General features: G+C 43.0%; 1 pseudogene; it reads left to right on the forward strand.

Annotated features, from left to right (window-relative positions):
* Nucleotides 1-790: 790 nt before the first annotated feature.
* Nucleotides 791-1,860, forward strand: LOC101105567 (olfactory receptor 2A1/2A42-like; annotated as a pseudogene).
* The last annotated feature ends 5,958 nt before the right edge of the window (nucleotides 1,861-7,818 follow it).

Below are 7,818 nucleotides of genomic sequence, written 5' to 3' on the forward strand. Positions count from 1 at the left end.
CTTGAGATCTAGAAGTAGAAAGCATGAAGCTTTGATCTTTCTCAGGATTGCCTTGGCTATTCTGGGATTTTGGCAATTCCTTAAAAATCTAGGATTATTTTTCTAATTCATGTTAGAAATACCATGGGAATTTTGATAGGGGCTGCATTGAATCCATCTATGGCTTTTGGCAGCATGTACTAATTCATCTAATCCGTGAACATGGGATTTAAATACCAATTACTTCTGATTCTTTCTACTACCGGGTAGTTCTCCCACTGATTTTAACATAAGCAGCTCTTCAGTTCAGTTCAGTTCAGTCGCTCAGTCGTGTCCGACTCTTTGCGACCCCATGAATCGCAGCACGCCAGGCCTCCCTGTTCATCACCATCTCCCGGAGTTCACTCAGACTCTCTGATCTCCAGTAGCATATTGGACACCTTAGACAATCCATATTTCATGATTATTTTCTCATAATTTGGTTTGATATTTCTTAATTTCAGGACAGTGTCAGTGGCTCTAGGTAAGTCTTTACTGATGACATTTCTCTTCTGTAAAATTGAATATGAGATTGAAAATTTAATTCATTGGACACTTAACTTTATTTAGATAGATAAGTCTGTCTGTCTTTCCTTTTCTGCTTCCTTCTTCCTTCCTTTCCCCTTCCTAAACTTTCTATTCTTTCTTTCCTTATTTATAATTCAATGAGTTCTTAAAGATGTTTATTAATAGTTTTCCATACACCAAAAATATATGAAGTATTAAATAAAATAGATGTCGCATAGCTGTCTGATTCTCTCTTAATAGTGAAATGGAGAAAAATCAGATGATGGTTACAGAGTTCATCCTACTAGGATTTTGTCTTGGTCCAAGGATCCACTTATTCCTCTTTGGGCTCTTCTCCCTGTTCTATGTCCTCACCCTGCTGGGGAACAGGGTCATCCTGGAGCTCATCTCACTGAACTGCAGACTGCACACACCCATGTCCTTCTTCCTCTCATACCTGGCCATTATTGACATGGCCTATGCCTGCAGCACAGTGCCCCAGATGCTGGTCAACCTCTTGAGTCCAGCCAAGCCCATCTCCTTTGCTGGCTGCATCACACAGACCTTTCTTTTTCTGAGTTTCGCTCACACTGAGTGTCTGCTCCTGGTGGTGGTGTCCTATGACCGGTATGACCATCTGCCACCCTCTCTGATATTCTGTCATTGTGAGCTGGAGAGTCGGCATCAGCCTGGTGGGGACTTCCTGGGCATGTGGCTCCCTCCTGGCCCTGGTCCATATGGGTCTTGTCCTGAGGCTGCCCTTCTGTGGGCCTCATGAAATCAACCACTTCTTCTGTGAAATCCTGTCTGTCCTCAAGCTGGCCTGTGCTGATACCAGGCTCAACCAACTTGTCCTCTTTGCTGCTTCCGTGTTTGTCTTAGTCGGGCTCCTCTGCCTGGTGCTGGGCTCCTATGGGTGCATTCTGGCCTCCATCCTGAGGATCCAGTCCGCTGAGAGCCGCAGGAAGGCCTTCTCCACCTGCTCCTCCCACCTCTGCGTGGTCGGGCTCTGCCTTGGAGTGCCATCGTCATGTCCATGGCCCCCAAGTCCCGCCACCCTGAGGAGCAGCAGAAGATCCTTTCCTGTTTTATAATCTTTTCAACCTCATGCTGAACCTGCTGATCTACAGCCTGAGGAGCAAAGAGGTCAAGGGTGCCCTGAGGAGAGCACCATTCAAGAAGAGTCATTTCTAACTGGTGACATTTGAATCCAAAAAAGTTCTCTGCTCTCTTATATGTGCCGTGATGATACAAGAATAAGACTTCCCTCTTCCTTTGATGTTTTAGCTATATTGCTTTCATTGATTTTTCTTTCAGATGTGTTTTTATTGTTATTGTTCCGTCACTAAGCATGTCCCATGAATTCCATGAACTGCACTCCAGGCTTCCCTGTCTCTCACTGTCTCCCAGAGTTTGCTCAGACTCATGTCTATTGAGTCAGTGATGCTATCCAACCATCTCATCTTCGGTCACCCACTTCTCCTGTCCTCAGTCTTTCCCAGCATCACAGTCTTCCAATGAGTCAGCTCTTCACATCAGGTGGCCAAAGTATTGGAGCTTCAACTTCACCATCAATCCTTCCAGTCAACATTCAGGGTTGATTTCCTTTGGGGTTTACTGGTTTGATGTCCTTGCAGTCCAGGGGACTCTCCAGAGCTGTCATCAGCAACACGCTTCCAAAGCATCAGTTCTTTGGCACTCACCCTTCTTTATGCTCCAGCTCTCATATCAATACATGACTATTGGAAAAATCATAGCTTGGATTATACTATGATCTTTTTTCTTTGATTGCTCTGAATTTAATATATCTGAAATTAACATTTATTTAAATTGATTTCCTGAGTCTACAAATTTGAATAGTCTTTCCACTGCCCTAACTATATGAGCTTATCAATGGTTTAGGTCACAAGATTTGGAAGAAAAAAAGAGTTATGAAGGGAGGTGATCTTGAAAGCCTGGATGCACCCTTGTCCACTCACAAAAATTGCACTCCCCCTGTTCAAGAGTCAGTCAGAGATGTCTAGCTAGTTGTGCTCCATAATGTTGAACAATCTCATATGAAAATTGTTGAGTCATATTGGGGAGCAGGCTGATAATTATGAAGGAACATAATTAATACAAGGTATTTTGGAGAGCCAAACTAGTCAATCCAAAAGGAATTGGACTGCAAGGAGATCCAACTAGTCAATCCTAAAGGAAATCAGTCCTGAATATTCATTGGAAGGACTGATGCTGAAGCTAAAACTCCAATACTTTGGCTACCTGATCTGAAGAACTGACTCCTTGGGAAAGACCCTGATGCTGGGAAGTATTGAAGGCAGGAGAAAGGGACAAGAAAGGATGAGGTGGTTGGATCGCATCATCTACACGATGGACATGAGTTTGAGCAAGCCCTGGGAGTTGGTGATGGACAGGGAAGTCTGGCGTGCTGCAGTCCATGGGGTCGCAAAGAGTCAAACACGGCTGAGCGACTAAACTGAACTGAACTGATTTTGGAGAAAGCAGGGAAGATAAAGGGAAAGCTTGCTGATGGGGTGGAAATAGTATGTTGTTTACAGCTTTGGAGGTAAACTGATTAGCTCATGGCTGCTAAAAGAATAAAACTAGGCAGATAATGGGTACAAACAAAAAATTTCTGTTGTTTTTTAGATTCCCAGAAAATTTTGTGGGTTGAATGTAAGTTATGTAGATGTACGGAGTGTCTCTGTATATTATTTTCTAGTGTCTTTTCAACAGTAATTTCATAGGAAATTCTACCTGATAGTATAAGCGGCTAGCATGGTATGACTGGCTCTTCTGCCTTGTAATTAATTCCGTTTTACAAACCCAACGGTCAGAGTTGAGTCCCATATATTTGATGTAATTTTTCAGAGTGTTACTTTTACATCCACTTTATAACTTGACCTGAGACAAGGATGGCCGCTTTCCCCCGGACTCTTCCTCAATTTCATCATAACACTGAACAGAAGGCTTGTTCAGTAGAATTAGGGTGTGTCCTTCATTTGGGCTTTAATAACTTCTCAGCCCTATTCTTAATTACTGTGTGTGGGCAACAGTGCTTACTGAATGTAGAAACAGTGGGCTTTTACAACAAGAGTTAAGGCTTTAATTGACCGCTCCATGCTGCACACTTCACGCTCATATCAACCATTTACATGGACCATCTCGCTCAGTCATTATAACATATCCCAGAAGAGGGTCCTATTATCAGTCTGTTTTATGTATGCATGTACCAGAAAAACAGTTCAGACCTTTACCTGGACAGTCTGACTCCTGAGCCTTGTGTACTTAACCATAACGATGTCATAGGTCAATATCATTGTAATTCAATAAAGAAGAAGTTTAAGATATCCCAAGGAAGAATATGTTAACTGAAGAAGTATCTCTGCACTGTCTCATGTATGTAAAGTGAGCTGTTCTTTGCTCTCTGAGGCCTAGAAGATCAGAGACAATTTATGAGAGGTCAGTTGTCCTGGAAAGTAAAATATATGGACAGAGTGGCAAGAGTTATGGGACTTCTAGAGGAATACAGACCATGAAGAAGGTGAGAATTAAGTCTACTCTCACTGAGATTGGTGATTTAGTTCAGCTAAGATCAAAAGCTGTTGTTCAAGCTGGTTTTAGAAAAGGCAGAGGAACCAGAGATCAAATTGCCAACATCCACTGGATCATGGAAAAAGCAAGATAATTCCAGAAAAAAATATCTATTTTTGTTTTATTGACTATGCCAAAGCATTTGACTGTGTGGATCACAATAAACTGTGGAAAATTCTGAAAGAGATGGGAATACAGACCACCTGACCTGCCTCTTGAGAAATCTGTATGCAGGTCAGGAAACAACAGTTAGAACTGGACATGGAACAACAGACTGGTTCCAAGTAGGAAAAACAGTGTGTCAAGGTTGTATATTGTCACCCTGCTTATTTAACTTCTATGCAGAGTACATCATGAGAAATGCTGGACGGGAAGTAGCATAAGCTAGAATCAAGATTGCTGGGAGAAATATCAATAGCCTCAGATATGCAGATGACACCACCCTTATGGCAGAAAGTGAAGAGGAGCTAAAAAGCCTCTTGATAAAAGTGAAAGAGGAGAGTGAAAAAGTTGGCTTAAAGCTCAACATTCAGAAAATGAAGATCATGGCATCTGGTCCCATCACTTCATGCCAAATAGATGGGGAAACAGTGGAAACAGTGTCAAACTTTATCTTTCTGGGCTCCAAAATCGCTGCAGATGGTGACTGCAGTCGTGAAATTAAAAGATGCTTACTCATTGGAAGAAAAGTGATGACCAACCTAGATAGCATATTCAAAAGCAGAGACGTTACTTTGCCAACAAAGGTCTGTCTAGTCAAGGCTATGGTTTTTCCTATGGTCATGTATGGATGTGAGAGTTGGACTGTGAAGAAAGCTGAGCACCAAAGAATTGATGTTTTGAACTGTGGTGTTGGAGAAGGCTCTTGAGAGTCCCTTGGACTGCAAGGAGATCTAAACTGTCCATTCTAAAGGAGATCAGCCCTGGGTCTTATTGAAAGGAATGATGCTAAAGCTGAAACTCCAGTACTTTGGCCACCTCATGTGAAGAGTTGACTCATTGGAAAAGACTCTGATGCTGGGAGGGATTGGGGGCAGGAGGAGAAAGGGACGACAGAGGATGAGATGGCTGGATGGCATCACCGACTCGATGGATGTGAGTGTGAGTGAACTCCGGGAGATGGTGATGGACAGGGAGGCCGGGCATGCTGCGATTCATGGGGTCGCAAATAGTCGGGCATGACTGAGTGACTGAACTTAACTAAAGATCAAAAGTCATTACAAAGACATCAACACCCTCTGTCTTTCTCTCTCTCTATCTCCATCTCTGATTTTGTCTCTCTGTTTCTCTCACTACCGGCTAGACACTGCACTTTACAAGAATTATTTCATTTCATCCTCACAATAGCCCTTTGAGGCAAAAGACAATCCCCACTTTACACATAAGGAAATGGAGGCAGAGGGACTGAGTAACTCACCCAGTTCACAGCGAATGACAATCCAACTCAGGATTGTACTAAGGCAGTCTGATTATTGACCCTATAATCATTACCACTGGGTAATGGCCTCTTTAGAGCATACCTATGGGAGAAGGCAATGGCATCCCACTCCAGTACTCCTGCCTGGAAAATCCCATGGACAGAGCCTGGTAGGCTGCAGTCCATGGGGTCGCTAAGAGTTGGACACGACTGAGCAACTTCACTTTCACTTTTCACTTTCATGCATTGGAGAAGGAAATGGCAACCCACTCCAGTGTTCTTGCCTGGAGAATCCCAGGGACAGGGAAGCCTGGTGGGCTATCATTTATGGGGTCACATAGAGTTGGACAGAACTGACGTGACTTAGCTGCAGCATGGGTAAAAATCAGGGAAATCGAGAGGCTGAATCAAAGCAAGTGACTCAAACCAGTGAGGGCATTAGGCTTTCGAAAGAAAGGAATTGCATTTGCTAAAGAAAGCAGCTTGACTCCAAAGTGCGATGTGAACAGTGGGTGTAGTAACAAGGAAGAACTGTGGCTCCAAGGGTCAGAGAAGGAGATGGTTCTCTGGAAATGAGCTGGGAAGTGAAAGAGAACCAGTGCAAGGGAAGACTGATGCCACAGTTTTTCACTGGTTCCTCACCAGCAGAGAACAGGCAGAATGGAAGTCTGATAGTATTGTCTAAAAAGAGCCTTTTCCCAAGACAAAGGAATCCAGATTTCATTTGTGTCATTCAGTTCAGTTCAGTAGCTCAGTCGTGTCCGAGTCTTTGGACCCCATGAATTGCAGAACGCCAGGCCTCCCTGTCCATCACCAACTCCCGGAGTTCACTCAGACTCACGTCCATCGAGTCAGTGATGCCATCCAACCATCTCATCCTCTGTTATCCCTTTCTCCTCCTGCCCCCAAATCCCTCCCAGCATCAGAGTCTTTTCCAATGAGTCAACTCTTCACATGAGGTGGCCAAAGTACTGGAGTTTCAGCTTTAGCATCATTCCTTCCAAAGGAATCCCAGGGCTGATCTCCTTCAGAATGGACTGGTTTGATCTCCTTGCAGTCCAAGGGACTCTCAAGAGTCTTCTCCAATACCACAGTTAAAAAGCATCAATTCTTCGGCGCTCAGCCTTCTTCACAGTCCAACTCTCACATCCATACAAGACCACTGGAAAAACCATAGCCTTGACTAGATGGATCTTAGTCAACAAAGTAATGTTTCTGCTTTTGAATATGCTACCTAGGTTGGTCATAACTTTCCTTCCAAGGAGTAAGCGACTTTTAATTTCATGGCTGCAGTCAACATCTGCAGTGATTTTGGAGCCCAAAAAAATAAAGTCTGACACTGTTTCCACTGTTTCCCCATCTATTTCCCATGAAGTGATGGGACCGGATGCCATGACCTTCATTTTCTGAAAGTTGAGCTTTAAGCCAACTTTTTCACTCTCCTCTTTCACTTTCATCAAGAGGCTTTTTAATTCCTTTTCACTTTCTGCCATAAGGGTGGTGTCATCTGCATATCTGAGGTTATTGATATTTCTCCTGGCAATCTTGATTCCAGCTTGTGTTTCTTCCAGTCCAGCATTTCTTATATTGTACTCTGCATAGAAGTTAAATAAGCAGGGTGACAATATACAGCCTTGACGTACTCCTTTTCCTATTCGGAAGTGATGTTTACGTGATGTTAAGTATTGAAAGACATGTCCTGAAATATTATTTTCATGGAATTTAGCAGGATTTTTGTAGTTTACATTACTTTTCCATTTTTAAGATGTTCTGCAGTTCACCTGGGCATGAAAGGAGAAATCAAGGAGAAAGTAGTCTTAATATTTATGGGTTGCCAGCTATGTACCAACTTTATTATATAATCAGGAGCACTTACCACATTCCTAAATAAATACGTGGTTCTCCTCATAATGGACACACACCTGTGGAGCACAGGTAAGCATGTTTTCAAAATGTGATAATCTGTGAAAGATGTACCTCAAGTTTATGCCTCACTCCCAGCATGTCAGAGGTCATGCTATAAAAACTCATTCATTTCTAAATTTCACAATTGCTTGATATGAAATTCATAACCTCGAATGTCCAGTGTAAGACAAAAGGGCAAATAAACATGAGGATACCTTAGGCAACAGTTGTTCTCACGCTCCTAGAAGTGGTGATGGTTTCTAGAGAAAGCCCAAGTCCTCCCCCTTCTCCCGAAGGAGTAGACTCTTCAGCACCTCTTCAGAGCAGAGACTAGAGAGTAATTCCAGTGGTCGCCCTACTTTGATGGTTTGTGTCTT

Source organism: Ovis aries, chromosome 4, assembly GCF_016772045.2.
Source record: "Ovis aries strain OAR_USU_Benz2616 breed Rambouillet chromosome 4, ARS-UI_Ramb_v3.0, whole genome shotgun sequence".
Lineage (NCBI taxonomy): Eukaryota > Metazoa > Chordata > Mammalia > Artiodactyla > Bovidae > Ovis > Ovis aries.